This window comes from Callithrix jacchus, chromosome 11 (genome assembly GCF_049354715.1).
Source record: "Callithrix jacchus isolate 240 chromosome 11, calJac240_pri, whole genome shotgun sequence".
In the NCBI taxonomy this organism is placed as follows: domain Eukaryota; kingdom Metazoa; phylum Chordata; class Mammalia; order Primates; family Cebidae; genus Callithrix; species Callithrix jacchus.
Window position 1 is genome coordinate 78882366 of NC_133512.1, and position 21389 is coordinate 78903754.

At 38.0% G+C, this 21389-nt stretch overlaps 1 protein-coding gene across 50 annotated transcripts in view; it reads right to left on the bottom strand.

The window, feature by feature from the left end:
- NRCAM (neuronal cell adhesion molecule) overlaps positions 1 to 21389 on the bottom strand; it is a 336778-nt gene that overhangs the window by 253999 nt on the left and 61390 nt on the right. For 30 of the 50 annotated variants that reach the window (XM_002751752.6, XM_078343158.1, XM_009002702.4 and 27 more), the window contains exon 2: positions 19014 to 19170. The exons of the other annotated variants lie outside the window; for them this stretch is intronic. The gene's annotated coding sequence lies outside the window, so the exon portion shown is untranslated. The remainder of the gene's footprint in view (positions 1 to 19013; positions 19171 to 21389) is intronic. 50 annotated transcript variants of the gene reach the window in all.

Consider the following 21389-nt stretch of genomic DNA (forward strand, 5'->3'; position numbering starts at 1 on the left):
AACCAGACTTTACAGAATTCATACAGATAAAGTCCCAAAAAATATAATTTCACAGTTTTTAAAAAATTTGAATTACATGAAAAAGTAAGACATTATAAGTGAGAGCCAGCAGAATACATTGCACAGACCTGTCAAGACTTCATATGTTGAAATATCAAACTCAAAATATAAATTAAGTGTGCTATTCCATGGAATACTCTGCAGCCATAAAAAACAATGAGTTTGTGTCCTTCATAGGGACATGGATGAATCTGGAAACCATCATTCTCAGCAAACTGACACAAGAACAGAAAACCAAACACCATATGTTGTCATTCATAGGCAGGTGTTGAACAATTAGAACACATGAACACAGGGAAGGGAGCATCACACACTGAGGTCAGTAGTGGGGGGCAAGAGGAGGGACAGCGGGGGTGGGGAGGATGGGGAGGGATAATGAGGGTAGAAATACCAGATATAGGTGATGGGGGGGATGAAGGCAGCAAACCACCTTGCCAAGTATGTACCTATGCAACAAACCTGCATGATCTGCACATGTACCCCAGAACCTAAATTGCAATTAAAAAAAAAAATTAAGTGTGCTATTGAAAGATTACAGAAGGAATTAAATACATAAAGAGCAAGAGACTACAAAAAATGAAGCAGATTTGAAAAAGGACCGAATAGAACCTCCTGAAAAAAAATGATTTAAATGAAAAAAATATATTAGACAAGTAAACTAGCTAATAAGACATGGGTAAAAGGAGTGAATTAGAGATCTAGAACCCAAAGTCGAAGAAACTACCAGAGTGCAACCAAGACCAAAAAAGAGAGAAAAATGCATTTAAAAAGGTTAAGAAGCATAAAGGATACAAATAAAGGAATAACATTTATAATAGGACCTCTAGAACAAGACAATTGGGAAGATGAGGACGAAATGATACATGAAGAAATAGTGCCTAAGAATTTTTCAGAATAGCTGTAATACACAAATTCACAGACTCAGGAAGCAAAACAAATAAGCAGGATTCAACACACACACACACACACACACACACACACACACACACCTGATAAACAAACTGCAAGACACACCACAGTGAAATTTCATAAATCCAAAGGCAATGAGAAAATTTCAAAGAGCCAGACAAAGCATTGTGGTGGATAAAGAGAAGAAAAGATAAAAAAGGAAGGATAAAGTAGGAAGAAGGAATAGAAAACGAAAGGAGGATTATAGAAAAGAATGGAAAAGGGCAGAGGAAAGAAAAAAAAATACTTTAACAAACAGGAAAGCCAGACTCTCCTTAGGCATAAATACAACTAACAGCCTGAAGATGCTTTTGAAGTACAGCTAGCTGAACCTGAAATCCTGACATTAAGCTTGAAAAGCTAATGTGTTTCCAGACTGAGTGCCTCTGACTCCTGATAGCGAAATAAAATCCTCCTTGAGACAGGCCTCAGGATTCCCAAATATTAATTTCAAGCTATTATAACCACATAAATAATATTTCCAAACATCTAGAAGAACTAGCCACCATAAAGGAAAATCAGTAGAACAAGGGATGAAGATGCCCAAGAACCGCAGATAATATCATTATTAGTGTAAAACTACTATCTCCGAAATGGTTAAAATAAGGTGGTGAAAAACACAGAGGAAGGTACAATGAAATATTATTTGACTTTAAAAGGAAGGAAATTCTGGCACATGCTACAACATGGATAAGCCTTGACTTTGCTAAGTGAAATAAGTCAGTCACAAGAGGACAAATACTGCATGATTTCACTTATGTGAGGTACCTAGAGTAGTCAAAATTAGAGAGGCAGAAAGTGGAATGGTGACAGGAGCTGGAGGAGAGGGGATTTGTTTAATGGGTCTAGCATTTCAACGCGGCCAAATGAAGAGTTGTGGAGATTAGTTGCATGACAATGTGAACGTACTTAACACAACTGATGGGTGAACTTAAAAATATTTTAAAATGGTGCACTTTATCCCATGTGTATTTTATCACAATTATTTTTTCTTAAATCACAAAGTATGAGATATCATAAAAATAACCAGGCAGATATGTAAAATAATAAATGAAACCTCTGAAAGTGAAAAATGAAATCATTTTACTTTATAAATTTTTTTAACTCAATATATAAGAAAGATAAACATAGTAGACGCAGCTAAAGATAGTATTATTTTAGAAAGCAGAGTTGAGTAAGTTATCTATATTACAGCACAAGCAGAGGGAATATGTAAAACAGAAGTTAAGTCATTAAAAAATACAACGCACTAGTCTGAATTAGTCGAGTTTGGGTTTCAAATAGAGGAGAGGGACTTTTCAAAAAAGTAATGGCTGAAATTTTTCTATAATTGATGAAAGACTTGAATTCACTGATACAGAAACCACAATATAGATCAACAAGGTTGAATAAGAAATACACACATAGACGTATAAAGATGAAACTACAGGCCGGGTGAGGTGGCTTATGCCTGTAATCCCAGCACTTTAGAAGGCTGAGGCAGGCAGATCGCAAGGTCAGGAGATTGAGACCATTCTGGCCAACGTGGTTAAACCCCATCTCTACTAAAAATACACTTAGCTGAACATGGCTGTGTGTGCCTGTAATCTCAGCTACTTGGGAGGCTGAGGCAGGAGAATCACTTGAACCCAGAAGGTGGAGGTTGCAGTAAGCTGAAATCGCGCCACTACCCTCCAGCCTGGGTGACAGAGAAAGACTCCATCTCAGAAAAAAAAAAAAAATTAAAAAAGATAAAACTACAGAGCTCTAAAGATAAGACTGTTTACAGCAGTATCTCTTGTAATCACATAAAATTCAAAAAAAATCTAGAGGGGTTAAAAAATTATACCCATAATTTAGAATACTGTTGGCATTGGAAACAATCACATTGAATAAATCTCACAAACATAACAAAGTGAAAATCAGCATGAAATTAATTATATGAGGCTTAAAAATATTTAAAGTTAAGTAACAATTTAGAAGGAGTTTACCTATTGGAGGAAGGCAGGGTGTGTGATCAAGGAATGAAACAAGCAAAATAATCATCCATATTTCCCAAGTTGTTTGTGCTTGGTTTCATTTATTTATTTATTTATTTATTTTTGGAAAGATATTTTCCCTGTTTTTTTTTTTCTTTATTCATTTTTATTTTTGCCCCTCTTACCCTCCCCCTTCCCTGGCCTTCACTGGGTTTTGAATACTTTTAGCAGTTATTTATTTATTTATTTTTTTGCCTACAACATTTTACTTTCTCCTGGCTTCCATTGTGCTGATGAGAAGTTAGATGTCAGTCTTATCACTGTTACTTGATGTTTTTCTGTCTTTTCTTCTGGTTGCTTTTAAGATTTTCTCTTTTGTCTTTCTGTACTTTCACTGTTATGCATTAAGAAGTGAGTTTCTTTTCATTTATTCTGCTTTGAGTTTCTTTAACCTGTCAATTGGTGTTCGTACGTTCTAAGAAAATCTGTCATTATCTTCCTGAATGCTGCCTTTTCCCCATCTTTCTTTCCTCTTTTTCTCTCTGGAACTCTAAGTGTAATCAATTCTCATTATTTGTGGACTGCATATTTGCATTTTCACCTACTTGCTAAAATCTATTTGTAACCCCCAAATTAATCTTATTTTCACGGTCATTCATGGACATGCCCAGAGTGGCAAAATATTTGAGTCACCTGATGTACATATTCCTAGCTGAGGTCAAACAAGTTGATGCTCTTCCTTCTTGCTTCAGCTCTCATACTGTAAACAAACGTCCTTTTGCTATCTCTTTGGGGTTCTTATTTTGTTTTTTGCATTTTTGTGCCTTTTCTTGGTGATTTCTCTGTTTACAGTGGCTCCCAAGCATTGTGCTGAAGTGCTGTCTAGTGTTTCTTGGTGCAAGAAGGCTGCGAAAATCCGTGTGTTAAATAAGCTTCATTCAGGCATGAGTTATGGTGCTATTGGCCATGGGTGTGTTAAGTGAGGAGCCTTTAAACAAAAACACACGTGAAATTACATATTGATTAATTAACAAAAAATTGTGAAGAGATGCTCACGGGAACTTTTTATTTCTCTTAGGAACAATGGTTCAGTATTCACTAAACCAGTATTCACAGTGACTTTATAGAACATAACTCTTGTCAGTAATGAGAAGTGACTGTATTAGAACATCTTCTATCTTCTCTATATCTCATTTTCGCTTTTTAATTTTCTATTGTTTTATCTCCCAGTGCAGCATGATACATAATTTATTTTGACCTAATTTCCAGGTCATTATTTGCCCTTTAGCTGTACCATGTGACTACTGAAGTATTGAGTTTTAAACTTCGGTTATTTGTTTTGCTATTTCTATAGGTTTTATTTAGTTTCTTTTTAAGTCTTAAATGTCCCTTTTTTGGGTTTCCTATTCTCTGTAGTTTTGATCAAGCTTATTTTTCATTTATTTAAAAATGGTAAGCATACTTTAGAGTTATTTTACAGTCAGTATTTGCTAATTCCAACATCTGAACTTTCTGAAGGTCTGGTTTTGTTGTTGATGGAGCTACTGCTTCTTGCTCCTGCTTTTGGGGTCTAGTTTCCTTGTGTGATTGGTCATCTTTTATAGAGACAGGATGTTGCTCTGCTGTCCAGGCTGGAGTACAGTGACATGGTCATGGCTCACTGCAGCCTCAACTTCCTGGGCTTGGGTGATCCTCCTGCCTCAGCCTCTTGAGTAGCCAGCACTACAGATGCATATAACCATGCCCATGCATGGTCATCTTTGGCCATGTGTTCCTCACTGCATTTAAAAATTATTTGCAAGAAGAATTTGAGATCAAGAATAAAGGATACGCACGTATCTTTCTCCAAAGATATGTGTTTGTTTCTGTCAGGTACTGGGGGATACCAGCAATGTTTAAGGCATTGCCTTAAACCTAGTTCAAGGATTGAGGTTCTGTGAACAACCCAGAGAATCAGACTTGGGTTGTAATCCCATGTGAGGACTGCCCCAAATCTGGTTCAGCCTTTTCTTGAGGGTATAGCACTTTGGGGAGTCCTAGCTTACTGAGGACTCTAGCTTATTGAGATATCATATTTGTGAGAGTTCCAGGATTTGACTTCCATCATGATGAAACTTGTTCTGTGAATTATTCAAAGTGAAAATTCAAAAATTGATGACTGTCAGAAACCCTCAGAGAAAAAGTTTCCTTGTTCTATTCACCTCGCCAATAAATATTTTCCCTTCAATTCTGGCCCAGTAATTCCCTACTGTCTTATCAGGGCTTTTATGCTTTTAAGATGTTGATTTTAATACATTATCTAGCTTTTTTTAGTTGTTTTCAGTAAGAGGGTTATCCAAATAATCTAGCCCTCAATTACCAGAAAATGAAAACTAGCTTTTTTTTCTTTTAAGACAAAATCTTGTTCTGTGACCCAGGCTGGAGGGCAGCAGCACAACTGTATCTCACTTCAGCTTTGACGTCCTGAGCTTAAGCAATCCTCTTGCCTTAGCCTCCCAAGTAGCTAGAAATACACGCGTGTGCCACAATGTCTAGCTAATTAAAAAAATTTTTTTGTGTATAAACAGGGTCTCAATTTTTTGCCCAGGCTGTTTTCAAACTTCTGGCTTCAAGTGATTCTCCCACCTCGGCCTTCTAAAGTGCTAGGGTCCAGCTGAAAGGTTGCATTTAATTCAGCCTCTTCTATCTCTTCTGCTTAAGGTGAAGTCCATTCTTACTTTTTCTTCCTGGCTTATTTATTTATTTTCTAGAGACAAGGTCTCACTCTATCCTCCTGGCTGGAATGCAGAGGCTTGATCATGGCTCACTGCAGCCTCAAACTCCAGAGCTCAAACAATTCCCCCACCTCAGCCTCCCGAATAGCTGGGACTACAGGTATACACCACCACTCCTGGTTAATTTTTTAGATTTTTTTACAGAGATGGGGTCTCAGCTTGTTGCCCAGGCCAGTCTTGAGCTCCCACCTTCAAGCAATCCTCCCTCTTTGGTTCCCCAGCGGTGCTGAGATTATAAGCATGAGCCACCATACCCTCTTCCTAGCTTAATTCCTCATCTGTGTGTGATAACTCAAGTGGGAGAAGATGTATCTCCAAAGAACAAGCAGTAGGTATAAGGCACACACTTCCTCAGGCCAAAAAGTAAGTTCCGCATGGCTGGGAAGGCCTCAGGAAACTTAAAATCATGGTGGAAGGTGAAAGGGAAGCAAGGGACCTTCTTCACAGAGTGGCAGGATGAAGAGTGAGTCTGTTTGTGTTTGTTTTTAATCTTTTTAACTTTCCATTTATGTTATAATCATAACTCTTTACTACTTACTTCTAACAAACTCTATAAATGATATACTATTTTATTCCCATTTTGTATATGAGGAATTGAGCACAGAAAGATTAAGCAACTTGCTCAAAGTTCCAGGATAGCAAACAGTAATTCGAAGACCAGAATCTAGGCCATCTATCTCAATAATAAATGCTCCTGAGTACTAGGTTACTCTCCCTCTTTTGTATGTATGTAATATCCCATTTGATAAATACAAAGAAGCCAGCCACAGTGGCTCATGCCTGTAGTCCCAAGTTCTCAGGAGGCAAAGGCAGAAGGAATACTTGAGCTCAGCTGTTTGAGTCCAGCCTGGGCAACACAGTGAGACCCTATCTTTAAAAAATAAAAGAAAATACAAAGAACTAAAAAGGAGAAAAATGCTTGGCATTAATACCCTAAGGACTAATGCCATTAAAACTATTTTGCAAAAAGATTAAATATATGTATATATAGCTATAAATGTGTCATTGTAATGAAAAATAATATCAAAAGGTTAATAATCATTTGCCTGTGCTACTTTTATTCTCCTCAAATATTTTTTTCATTTCCCCAAATGTCTGCAGTGAATATGTATTACTTTTAAACTCAAGGGAAAAAAATACTATTTAAAAATACTCTTGCCCATAGCTTTTTAATTTAATTGCATATCCTAAATTGCATGATAAATGGCATAGAAAGTCCAATTACATTTCGCCTGGGTAATAAAAGACAACTTTGAGCATTACTTGGTTCCAAAAAAAGCCTTCACTGTGTATCCAAAGGTAAATTGTGTTTTAAATTTCAGCAAAAAAATTTTAAGGGCTAGTAAAGAGTTGCTTTGAACTGGTCATAATATTGGCTTTGACAATTTTTTTTTTTTTTTTTTTTTTTTTTTTGAGACAGAGTTTCACTCTTATTGCCCAGGCTGGACTTTGATGGTGTGATTTTGGCTCACTGCAACCTCCCCACCTCCCAGGTTCAAGCGATTCTCCTGCCTCAGGCTCCCAAGTAGCTGGAATCACAGGCATGTACCACCATGCCTGACCAATTTTTTTTTTTGTATTTTTAGTAGAGATGAGGTTTCACCACGTTGGCCAGGCTGGTCTCAACCTCCTGACCTCAGGTGATCCGCCTGCCTCAGCCTCTGAAAGTGCTGAGATTACAGGTGTGAGCCACTGCACCTGGCCTGCCTTGACCATTTTTTATGTGGCTTTAGGCCAATCTCATCCTCTCTAAGGCAGAAAGGTACCCAGGGGTCCTCTGTCTTTGTAGCCACCCCATTAAATAAGGAGAGACACAGAAGGAATGTTATGCAACAATCCACGAACAGACTTCACAGTGCAGAGATTAGTTGCCTGACTAGCAAGTTTAAACAAACAGTCCTTAAATGGGAGTGTGAGCCTCTTGCGCACATTCAGGAAAGCATCTAAGGTTGTGAAGGGGTGCATGGTAACTTCAAATTGTGGGGTGCTAAACCTGTAGAGTCACAGAAGATCTCCATCAGTTTTGCTTTCCAGAGGAGGGAGATACTACTTTCCAGAGAAGCAGAGATTTTTCTGAAGGAAGAAAAAAACTCTTTAGAAACAGGTAAAGGTAGAGTTTGATAGTATTAGCCAGTCAAGGAAACACTAACAAGGCTGGGCGCAGTGGGTCATGCCTCTAATCCCAGCACTTTGGGAGGCTAAGGCAGGAGGATCACTTAAGGCCAGGAGTTCAAGGCCAGCCTGAGCAACAAAGTGAGACCCCCCCCATATCTATAATTTTTTTTTAATTAGCCAGGTACAGTGGCATGCACCTGTAGTCCCAGCTACTTAGAAGGCTGAGACAGAGGGATTGCTTAAGCCCAGGAGTTGGACACTGCAGTGAGCTATGATTGCACCATTGCACTCAGCCCGGGCAATAGAAAAAGACCCCATCTCTAAAAAAGAAAAAAAAATCCCACTAAACTAAAAGGGCAATCTGTAGAGATACACTGACATTGAAGTACTAGCACTGAGCCTCTAGATTAAGCAAGGGCAGGAACAGTAGGTTCCTCCCAGAGCAGCCCAAGTTTACTAACATTTTTCTTCACAACATAATAAACCCAAAAGCCCCATATTGACTCTGCAAAGTAATTACTCCCAACTTACCCACTATCAATTTCTAGGACAACCACCAGAAAGGCACTGTGGAACACTCACATTTCAATGACATCTCTCATCACCTGCTCCCCTTCCTTTATTGACTAGTTTGTGAATTGGAGCAAATCACTAACTTTCTCTAAGCTTTGGTTCTCAGTTGGCAAGAAGGATATAATTATACTTGCCCCACAATGCTGTTGTGAAGATAAAATGAGACATGGCTGTAGTGCCCACCACAATATCCTGCAGAGGCTCTGGAAGTGTGTTCCACTGTAGTCCCATCTATTCAGCTACTGAGCCACACCCCTCCCCTGTCACACACGCACACCCCTTGATGTTGCCTAGGCAAACAGACTTCTAAAGTCACTCCTGTCTGGTTCAGTACCTCCAAAATCAAGACTAAGAATCCAAAATATTAAAGTGAGAATTGGGAGATATTTTTCACTTCAGATTTCATTTAAAAATAACAAATTACAAAGTAGTAGCTAGAAAAGGAACCTGCTAATGAATATTCATAAATACTGCCAACCAGAAATAAAGACAAAAGCTGCCTTTTCTTGTAACATTAAAGTGAAAACAATAAGATACGGAGAAGGCAGCAGGAGAGCCAAAATGACACTTCCATTTCAGGGATAAGGGAATTTGATATAATATTTGACAAGGACTTGGTAATATACAACCCCTAGGAATGCTAATGAACACAACCCCAGACTTCAACCAAGTTCTATCTTGAACATCCAAGGGCAGTCATTTGGCTCACGATGAATAGATCTAACTCTTGGCTTCCTAGCCAAAGAAGACTGAAAAATTTGAATAAAAATTAAGAACAAGAGCTTTTAAAATGTTTCTTTTTAATGAAGTACAGTCCCATACTTCATTAACTTCAGTTTATGCTGAAGTCAATGATACATCTTCCTTGAGCTAAGAACCTGGGGAAGTTTAAGAAATAAAAACTGAAATTTCTTTATAGTTTTATGTTGGAGGGGTGTGCTTGGTTTTTTCTTCTGAATTTCAAAGGAGTCTGAGATGGGTAACTGAATGTCCCATTCTGAAAAATGAGCATCATGATAACATACCAGTAAGAGTCAGGGCTTTGAAGTGGAGCACTTGGTTTAAGAACAGGTTGATGAGAATATGCAGTATTTGATGTTCTGTTCCTGAATAGCCTCCAGCTCTTGTAAGTGAGAGCTAAGTGATAAGAACTTATGAACTTAAAGAAGGAAGCAACAGACCCTGGGGCTCTACTTGATGAGGGAGGGTGGGAGGAAGATGCAGAAAAAGTAACTACAAGGTACTGGGCTTAATACCCAGGTGATGAAATAATATGTACAACAAACCCCCATGACACTTGTTTGCCTATGTAACAAACCTTCACATGTGCCCCCAAATCTAAAATAAAAGTGAAAAAAACCTAAAAAATAAAAAATATAAAAAGGAGAGAACCAGCTAAAGAAAAACAAAAATGAAACCAAAAACAAAAACAGGTTGGGGGTAAACCAGCAGAAAAAAAAAAAAAAAAGAATTGCTGAAGGGCACAAGATGGGTTGGGGGAAAGAAAAGCTCTTATATCCATATGAATGATGAATGTGAAGTTTGTATTTGAACTTCTAAAAACCTGAAAGGAACTAAAAAATCCATCAGTTCTGCTAGGGTCCTCTTCAAAGAAAGGAGATTTGACTTTGACGGAGGATGTTTGGAGGCAGTGATAGGAGTAAAAGTAAAAAACTTTTTCATGTTTTTATGTCCCGTGCTTAGACTGCCCTTGGATTACAGCACTTTCCTCACTGTGAAGTATTAATACATATGAATCTCAAGCCTCCTGGTAAAACAAATGCTCTGATTAAGCAAGTCTAAGGTAAGACCCACAACCTTGCTTTTCTAACATCTCTGGGTAATGTTCACACTGCTGGTTTATACATCACACTTTTAGTAACATGTAAAGAAATTTGAGTTGTAGCACCTACTGTTGGTTCATCACATTAGGATTTGGAAGCTTGTCCCCTAAGACCATTTTTTTGTGTTTGACAGATACTAGCTTGCCCTAGTTACCTCATGGGTTATCATGAAGCTGTAATTAAACAACATGCCAAGTGCTTTATGAAGTGTAAAGAACAAAGAATAGCAGTATGATCACCATCATGAAGATCATAAATGACAAATGACTTTCTGAAGGACCCAATGTAAGAGGCAAAACTAGGCTCAAAATCTGCATCATCTGACCTTAAGCAAGTGCTGTGTACTCCAGTGTGTTGAAACTTAAGGTGTTGTGAGGACCAGACCACATTTATTTCCATCTTACATTTGCCTCCCTGCCTTAATGCATATATTACATTGAAAATATACACAGTGGGATGATTCAAACCCTTGTATTTCCTTAGAGGGGCAGATATCACTGCTGCTGTACTGCCCAGCAGGCGATCAAAACACTCAATACGCTTACAATGTAATAACACCACTGTTAACCAGGTAAATGTTACAGAAAGCAGTGTAAATGCCCAACCACATGAGAGAATTTCAGAGAGAAGACACAAAAATGTGGGCTAGAATAATCAAGGAAGGCTTTGTGGAAGAAAAGTGTGGTTTTGAGATGTCCTTGAATGAGAAAGGTTTAGGTAGCTTAGAAGAAAGGCAAGGCTGACGCTGAGCAAAATCACAGTGGGATCTCCAACGAATTAGTTGTCCTGCACACAGTGTCAAAGACTATATTTAATACCCAGAAAGAATCCTGTATGTTAGAACATGGAGGCCAGCTCAACTGATGCAGTAAACTAGTTCAGTAATTAGAAAGGAGGGAGTCCTGGAATACCAGGGTAAAGACTGTACACTTTATTCTGCATGGGATGGAGGGCCATTTAAAGAATTTTTAACTTGGCAGAAACAGAGGAATGAAATTGGATATTTGGATGGAATATATTGGGGAGAATATGAAAGGCATGAGAGTAAGTACGTATATCTTTACAACTTATGTTTACAGCAGTGGACCCACATAATCAAGTGAGATCTTAAATAAAACATCCATCTGTCTGTCTATGTTGAGAGAGAGAACATGTAAGCAGAGCTGTTTTAGGTCAAGGTGTGACGAGGCCCCCATGCTGAGCTGTCAGGAGTGGAACCCTCAGGCCTGCTTGGTTTCTTTTGAAAGAAGGTCACTATATGTAGTAAGTATATAAGGATGCAGGAACTAGAAATGCAAAGAAAAACTATACAGACATGTTTTATGAAGGAAGAATAGATTGTCTGATGGCTTCAACAGCTCCAGAGCCAGGCATTTTGGCTTCAAGTCCAGTACTCTTCATCTACATCCTTCTAACTCTGCCAATTACTATTTGACAATACATGCCAAGGAGAAAATGCAAAATCTAATACACTTATTAGTAATTTAAAAACTTCTTAGGCACTTCCTTTTATCTTCCAAAACTGAGGTCTTAAAAGAGCATTTAGTCTAAAACCCTAGTCCCATATCCATTCTTTAATCTTATCTCTAAGCAATTGATTGATTGGAAAATAATTTCTTCTTCAAAGTTGCAGACTTCCTGTTGTTGTTCCAAAGCCTTTCATAGTGATCTAATACTCGGGAGTATTTTAACAAGTTCATTACAAGACCTGAGTCAAAAAAGAGATTACACTGGGCACAAATAAGTTGCCCAGGATAGCAGGCGTTAATTTATTTTCACATAGAATAAAGAGATGGCCTACAGTAAGATTGAAAACTATAATAATAGTAACCAGCAGATTTATAAACATACATAAAGACACCTATTCAACAAAAGGAGACCTGTTACATGTTCAGAAAAGCACACAAGGTGTGTTTGCACAGAAAGATACTATGAAAAAGTTATGGAGAAAATGAATGTTGATATAGTAATTATTTTTTTCATTTGCAAAACAAAACATACATGTTTGAATTTCTAGGAGGCATCATTTCTGAAATCACAGAGTTCAGAGTTCTTAAATACTCTGGGAAGCATCTCAATAACTCAGGACTGAATATTCTCTTCTTTTTTTGAAGATTTTCAGAAGTGTATATTTTATAAGCATCTTCCATTATTTTACTGTCAAAAGCAGAAGAGTTCCCTTGGTGTAAATCTGTCTTCCCTCTTTCATGTATGTCCACTTCCTCTTGTTCAATTCTCTGAACATGGGCAAAAAATGTCCAATATCCTCCTCAAGAAAGATTTTCATTTTTTTGATGATAGATGGTAAGTTATGCCTCAATTTTCTTATCCTAAATAATCCTAAACAATTTCAGTTCTTTTTACTTTTACTCAAAGAAGTTCCTCCTCTTTTTTTTGATGGAAGTCTTACTCTGCTGCTTAGGCTGGATGCAGTGGCGTGATCTTGGCTCACTGCAACCTCTGCCTCCCGGGTTCAAGCAATTCTCCTGCCTCAGCCTCCTGAGTAGCTAGGACTACAGGCACGTGTCACCATACCTGGCTAATTTTTTTTTTTTTTTTTTAGTATAGACAGTATTTCACCATGTTAGCCAGGATGGTCTCAATCTCCTGACCTCGTGATCTGCCCACCTCAGCCTCCCAAAGTGCTGGGATTACAGCCGTGAGCTACTGCGTCTGGCCCCTCCTCATTTCTTTAATCACTTTAGTTTCCCTTTGGAATCCTGTCCAATTTCTCCACATACCTTATTAATGGGGACTAACAGTATGGAATTATTTAAAACTGCAAGTGATGCATCTTTTATTAACCTCTATATTCTACTAAAGCAAATGTTGTAATAAAAATGACATTAAAATGCACTCTATTGTCCAAATCAGAACTGGTGTACTATTTATGGATTATTTATGGGTAATTACTGGTAATTATAATAATAGCTATGATGTAATGAATGTTTCCTACATGACAGGCACTGAAAACTTTGCTGTCAAATCTTGACAACAACCCTAAAAGGTAGGTATTTTTATCCTAATTTTTTGTAGTAAGGACCCAGGTTAGATTGTCACAGATATCGATTGTGATTCCAGAGCCAGTACCTTATCACAGTGCTGTGAAGATGCATAATCCCATCCTCATACACATACGCACTGCATGGTGTGGCCCACGTGTGGTAATTGCTACAGGTCAGGTTTCTCTGGAACCAGGATCTGGGATGAAGATCTGCAGGCAGGAATATTACTGGTGAGGGATCCTGAAAACAACCCCAAAAGGAGTAAGCAAAGCAGGACAAGGGGTTGGAGAAGCTGGCCATGGGGCTGCTGTCACAACAAAAGCCTCAGCCAACCTTTCAGGTTGTACACATTGTCCTGAACTGAGTCAAGAGCCTTTGTGTCCCCAAATCAACCACTCAGTGAATGCACATAGGCCTGGGGCAAACAGTATAATCTTGGGTGAGGCAGCTCTGATTAGCTGAAGGCAGAGGACAATCCCCAAAAGGAGGGACCCAAGCGAGCCATCAGCTGTCAACACTCCAAGAAGCTGGAGAAAGAGTTCTTCAGTCAGGAAAGGGCAGGGGTTCTGAGTGGCACAAACAGCTCTACTACAGTGACTGTGTTCCGATCCCCAACTCAGATGTGGCCCTGTGAACCTGTTTATGGATTTTAAGTGACAGATCATATCATCTTAAGGCCAAATAAGTCAAAGAAATCAGACTGAGGGGAGAAAAGAACTTCAAATACCGCTTTGGTTTACATGCAGGACAAGAGGACTATTTCTTCTCTTAGTCACTCTCTCTTTGCCTCTTTCTCTCTTTGTCTCTGTCTTTCTGTCTCATTGACATTCTCTGTGATACACACATACTAATATGATGACACTAAATAAAACACAAAACCCCTGACAGCATGGAGAGGAAACAAAGGAGAGACAATAATTTGAAATCCTGGGAACAGATAGTTATTATCCAAGTGGATATTGTGATTTTTTAATAGTTCTGTCGATAATGTACATGTCCTCTAAATGAAGGATGTTTATGTTTTATTTGGTGAACAGAACCCTGCTAGTAGTTCTGCATCTTTAACCAGTTTTTTATCCCCAATCTTTCCTCCTATGTTTTATATATTAAAAGATATAATTGCCTCAGGATGGTTCTTGCCTAAAACCAACAGCACAAATACTTATAGTATTGATCATGAAGAGGAAGTTGTTTTATTTTTCCATTTTAAAATGAGAATGATAAACATGTTTTTAAAGTTTAAGATCAAAACTATTTATTATTTATTGTTATCTACTTATCCATTATGCAGATGCTTTTAAGAAGCTAGAAAGTCAACAACTGGCAAGAATGGTTTATTAGGGCATGAATTTGAAATAGATCCCTAAGGGAAAAACGAATCCAGCTTATATTATGAGAAAATGTGAAGAGTCATTGATTCACATTATGCTGTCGTGCTATTCTATAACTAAGGCAAAAACAAATTCTCTAGTCACCATTCTCATTTTAACATGAGAAAGAAGGTATTAGTGCAGTCACTGGGGTTCAAAAGTTAATAATAAACCTGAATCAAGAATAATTTCAAAAGTACCCAGACAACAAAAGGCAGTGGAGAGTGAAAATTCAAATGTAGCAGGACATTATCTGATTAGAAATCTGTTCTCATTGTCCTCCACCAAAACGGCCCACAAATTGCTGATGTAGTCTATCATCTATGATGGGATTGAATTTATACCCAAAGTTGGTGGCTCAGCATTTCCATTCCTCTTTCTTTTTAAAACCCCACATTATAAAAGGGCATACGGCAACACATTTTACTGTTAAATATGATGTGAGCCTGTTGGAATACTGCCCATTCAAAAGTGTCACCCCAGCAACTCACCCATGGCTTCCACTTCCCAAGAGGAGTTTTCCCATACAACCCTCCTCTTGTAGAATGCTGTGCTCTAACCACAGGGTACAAGGAAGACAGGCTCCAATGCTATTCCAACTTCTGAATAGTTTGAAATTGCAACTCCAAAACTAGCATAAATTCCATGCTTTGCTTTGTTTGCACAGTGGCACTTACAACACTCACTTTGGAATCCAAGCAGAAAGCAGCCACCCAATACTGCTGCATTCTGTCTTTCATCCATAGTAAGACAGTTCAAAAGAAAATCACCACCAAGCGAAGGAACAGTGGTGAGAGCTGATGTCCCGTTCAGCCATCATACCATCTTGTGTTCACAGTCTGCAATAGTTTCTGTATCTATTCATCCCTGCTCATACTGTTGTTCTGCCTAATGTAGCCAAGCAATGCAGGGGGCAAACATTTAGCAAATGCCAATGTCTCCCCTCAGCACTCACCCCTCATCCACAACATGCTATTTCCACTGCCAGTTCCACAAGCTGTCAAGGGTCTCACGTTTTGGAGACATCATATTAGTGTATGTCTATCACGCAGAGAATATGAGTGAGACAGAAAATGATTCATAGAGACACAGAGAGAAAATAGAGGCAAAAAGAGAGTCTGAAACAGGAAGAAATATTCCTTGTGCTCTGTGCATAAATGAGTAGAAACTTCTTCTATTACTGGCAGCTTTTGGGATGAATGAATCATGTTTTGAACACGCACCCTGATAATTTACAGCCCACTGATTTCACAGCAAAGACTGACCATTCTGTGGACTTCAGAGAACAATTCATTGTCTTCAAGACCACCTACAACTTGCATGCATGTGCTGTCATTCTAAATTATACCAACTCAGCATTTCCATAAATTCATCTTCTATACATAAAATTCATAGCAGTGTAATTGACCAAATCAAGAAATATCTTGTGCTTAGAATGACTGCAAACACAATTTATTGTATATTTCAAAATAGCTAGAAGAATGGTTTCTAATGTTCCCAACACAAAGAAATGATAAATCTTTCAGGTGATGAATATATCTAATTAATCTGATTTACTCATTACACAGTGTATGCATGTATCAAATATCACCCCTAAATATGAATAATTTGTATATGAAATATGTATAATCATTATGGATAAATTTAAAAATTAACAAGAAAGTGAATATTCTGTGATTCTGTGCTCAAAAGTGTTGGTTTTAAAGTCACTGATACCTTTAATAACTAGAATCCAAACACAGGTAGTTTGATTCTTTTCTGATCTTTCATTTCATTGGTAAAACCAGTCTAGAGAAATAAAGGCTGCCAAAAACAAAATCCATGTTAAAAATTAAAAACTACAAAATTTAAAAATAATAAAACCTTAAGCAGAGCCTTAAGTATTAAAGGAGAATCTGATTGTTTAATCTAAAGTGATTAACCAAAGCAAATGTCATTGGTGTGAACTGATTTACTTAATTCAATTCCCTGTTTTAAGACATACAGATAACTTCACAGCTCAATAAGGACTTAAAATGAGAAAAAAAAATGATGAGGTGGAAAAGACAGAGTGAGATTCAGGAGACCAGGACTTTGGTTCCAGCTGTTAGTGTTAAGTAAATTACTTAATTTTGCCTCAAATTATTTTTCTTGTATATGAAAAAGTGACAGATTTGTGAATCTTTAAAGGTCTTGGAAAGATGGTAGTGAACTATAGAGAGTAAAAATGAAGCATTTTGTAGTTGTCCAATAGGTATTAAGGAAAAAAATCAGTAAGCTAATCAAGATCACAGTAATCAAACAAAATTCACTCAAAATAGTACTATTGCAAGTATTATTTGAATTTGAAATTTTTACTCCGGACATACCCTCAAAGAAAGCTGTGAGAATGAATTTCAGCAGTCTAACTTGGGTGGACTTGCTCTCAAACAGTGCAGGCTCTGTTATAAAAGGCCTCAACCATGTCCTGGGTAGATGCTGAGAATACCCAAAGGGAGGGACCCTAACACCACCCCCCTGAAGAATGCAAGAAAGACCCTCTCAGTCTCCATAAGCAATGCTGAAACACTGAGCAGAACAATGAAAGTGAGAATTTGACAAGAAATCATGATTAATACTGAAAAAGAATGATATTTTAGAAAGCAAAACTTCTTTCTTAAATAATTGTTGTAGCTACTGTGAATTAAAATGGAGAATAGCATTGGCTTATTACTGTCCTTAATTTTAGGGTTTACATTGTTTGTTAAAGACTGCTTTGAATTTCCATTTATCAAACTGGAAAGGTCACCATATTTGTCTCTAGGACAAAATTCATAATTTATTATGCCAAGAAAATAAGAAAAACTACAGATACAAATGAAATAGCAGATATCAAAATGAAATGAAAACTGAGAATGTGATAAGTTGTGTTTTAAGTAAATAAAGAAAACATATTGAAGGCTTAAGTATAAAATTAAATTTATGATTCAAAAAATATTTTTAACCATTGCCTATAATGCCCAAGTCAATGTTTCTAGTTTTGAATGCTGCCCTTGCCTCCACACTTAGACTTCCAGTTGTCTGATGGATATTTCTCTAGATGTCCCTTATAAACTTCAAAGTCTTTCCCTTCCCAAAAATAAATCCGCTTCTCTCCTAAACTCTCCTTCTGGCATCATCACGTTCTCAGTCACCCATGTCAGAAATCCAAGAATTCCAGGTCCTGACATTTTCTCACTTCCCATGCCTAATCACCAAATCTAGCTCTTTTAAGCTTCTCTCTCTTTCTCTACTTAATGCTACTTGTAGCCAAATTCTAGCCCTCTTAGCATTCCCCCATATAAATACAAAATGCGTATTTCTTTCCTTTAATATCGCTCCTGTTCATTCTCTATACTTCTTCCAGCGTAATACATATAAAATGCCAATGACCTTCCAGCTGAAAACTCCTCAGTGCTTCAGTGCTTCCTGCCCTCGCTTCTTTCACACACACGCCATAACTTCCTACTTCTTCATGCGGATTTCACACCCCTGTCCCACTGCTCCTACCAGCAATGCCCTTGTCCACCCCACCCTGCTTTTTACCTAAGGCCTATTCCAGTATCAAGAGCCATTTTAGGGGACACCTCCTCTAGGAAGCCTGCTTTTAACACACAGAGTCCTCTGGCCCCAGGCTGCATTAGATGCCTTTCCATTCCTTAATGCACCCTCAATATACTTTTATCACACAGAAGTTGGTCACATCTATTTATGTGCCTGTCTCTTGCATTTGGGAGATAGTCCTTGAAGGCAAGGACTTACAACCTTTGCTTCTTAAGAGCCTAGCAATGTTTACTGAACTGAACTGAAAATAAATGAAACTATGGGGGAAAAACATATTGGAGGTATGAGAGTATTTTTGAGGATTATAAATGTTTTGGAATAGTAGAAATTTTTTTTCTTACTTATGCAAATAATACTTCATGGTTTACAAAGTGTTTTCATATAAGTTATATTGTTAGATCCTTAAAACAACCCAAGAAGGTAAGGTAAGGCAGATATTGAGGCTGATAGAGACCCTAAATACATAAGAAATTTCTCCAAAAAGAGAAATATTATTGATTTTTAAAAGGGGTGTGTGTGTGTGTTTGTGTGTGTGTGTGCGTGTGTGTGATGTGTGTGTGTGTTCAGATAGATCTTCATAAGATCAGAGTTCCAACTTCAAATAAATTCTTGTTCAGTCAAAAAAGCCAATTGGTTTCTTCCATAATTACTAAAAAGTTTTCCCAAAAAAGAAAAACTCTCAATTGTTTATAAAAAATTTTAAATAACCTGTTTCCCTCTTTTCACTATTTCCCAAGCAGATTTTGGAAGACAAACCAGTTAATTCAGATTTCTAAAGACAAAGAGAGAACTAATCTACTCTCACCTTCAGAAGGACACTGGGCTAGATGCCTCCCAAATGTTTTTCTGATTTATGAAGCTATCCTTTTCTCAGGAGAAATCCAGCAGCTAAGACCAGCTTTTATCAAAGTCTTCAGCAAACAGAGGGTAACGAATGCTGAGAAAGAATGTCACAAAGATTCCTGGGAAAAAAAAAAAAAAAAAACACAGGACAATGTAAATTGTTTTGGGTTAGTTCATTCTATTAAGCTGAGATTTCATCCTACTCTGGTACTAAAAATTGACAAGGGAGACTTACTACATATCAAATTCCATCATTAATTTTAACCAAGCATGATTGTACTTAATTACATCAATGTCTAAGAAATTTTAAGCACCTTAATGGGAACAGGTAATGAAAAAAGGTAACATAATTCCAATTACATTGCAGTGAAGGACAGAAGTCTGAATTACCCCTAAATAGCAGGAAGCAACTGCACACACAAATCAAAAAGAAAAAAAAAGGCACTTGATCTGATTCTACTCTAATGCTTCATGGGAATACACTGTGCTTTACAATCACATCAGCAGCAGGCTGTGGCGGGGAAGAATCTAATACAGACTGAAGAGAACAAACAATGAAGAACTAAGTATTTGATCAAGGTTGACAATGTTAGAGGAACTCAGCAATGCAATTACATTTTAGAGGTGGCTTTGAAGGCGGTAAGAAAAGAAGGCATCTGAATAAAGGGGTTGCTGAACACACCATTGTAAGAAAGAAAAAGCATTAAGGTTAAGGTGGAACAGAATAAAACCTTCATTAAACAGAAGCCAACTAACCGGCATGCTTCAATAATATTTTATTAAATATCTCACTTTTATGAGAAAGGGTAAAACCACAGAAGGAATGCTTCAAAAAGCTTTTTTTAAAACCAGAATTTGGCGCCAGTCTGTAGTAAGAAGAGCAGAAACCATGAGTTCTAGACCTGCCTCCACCACTAACAGTATGACCTTGGGCTTGCTAAGTGCTTTTCAACTGGATAAGCTTTTAAAAGTATCGATGGCTGGGACACATCCAAACCAAATAAATCCCTGACCAATTAAATCAGAATCTCAGGTGGAATGACCCCCAAGTGTCAATATTTTGCAAAAGAAAGTCAGGAAATATATTCTTTGATGACTCCTCTAGCTCTCACATTGTCTTCTCTACACTTCTGGCACCTGACAACTCATTTGTTTTAAAATAGATAAAATTTAAATTGATAGCATCCAAAACTTTAAAACTCTATAAATTAGTTCCCATTTTCAGAAGGCGGGAACTCAGGGTCAAGAGATACAGTGATTTATTCAAGGTCCAAGCAAAGCAGCAGCATGAGGATGGGGTCAGGTCTTCTGGGGAGGAGAAAGCCAGATGGATCATGAGCTGGGGCCAGACACAACTCTGTTTCAGGCTGGGCTGGGTATGATCCAAAGACATGAGCCACACTGATGACTAGGCAGTAATGAGGGTCATGGCTCTCTGGGCAGGGATGCATAACCACAGGGTTTCTGCTTTTTAAAGAAAAATAGGCTAGGTCCAGTGGCTCACACCTGTAATCCCAACACTTTGTGAGGCCAAGGTGCGCAGATCACCTGAGGTCAGGAGTTCAAGAGCAGCCTGGCAAACATGGGGAAACCCCATCACTACTAAAAATACAAAAAATTAGCCAGGTGTGGTAGCACGTGCATGTAATCCCATCTACTTGGGAGGCTGAGGCAGGAGAATCACTTGAACACAGGAGGCAGAGAATGCAGTAAGCTCAGATGGCACCACTGCACTGCCTGGGCAACAGAGCAAGAATCTGTCTCAAAAAAACAAAAAGAAAGGAACACTAGAAGGCCGGGCACAGTGGCTCACACCTGTAATCACAGCACTTTAGGAGGCTGAGGCAGGTGGATCATTTGATCCCAGGAGTTCAAGACTAGTCTGGGCAGCATGAAGAAACTCTGTCTCTCTGGAAAAAAAAAAAAAAAAAAAAAAATATATATATATATATATATATAAATAAAGAAAAAAGATTAGCTGGGTGTGGTGGTGCACACCTGTGGTCCCAGCTACTCCAGAGGCTCAGGTGGGAGGATGGTTCGAGTTAGGGAGGTTGAGGCTGCCGTAAGCCAAGATCATGCCACTGCACTCTAGCCTGGGCTAGAGAAAGACCTTGACTCAAAAAAACAAAAAAGAAAGAAAGAAGAAAAGAAAATAGTAATCTTAGTAGCTAAACTATTGAGCACCTTGTATAGCTAGACACTGTGCCAAGAAGTGCTTTTGTCCTCACGAGAATTCTCTGATCCAGGTACTATTATCAATGCCAATGTATACATGAGGAAACTGAAGCCAGGAGAAATACGTCTTGTCTCAAAAATGATGGACCTCAAATTTTAG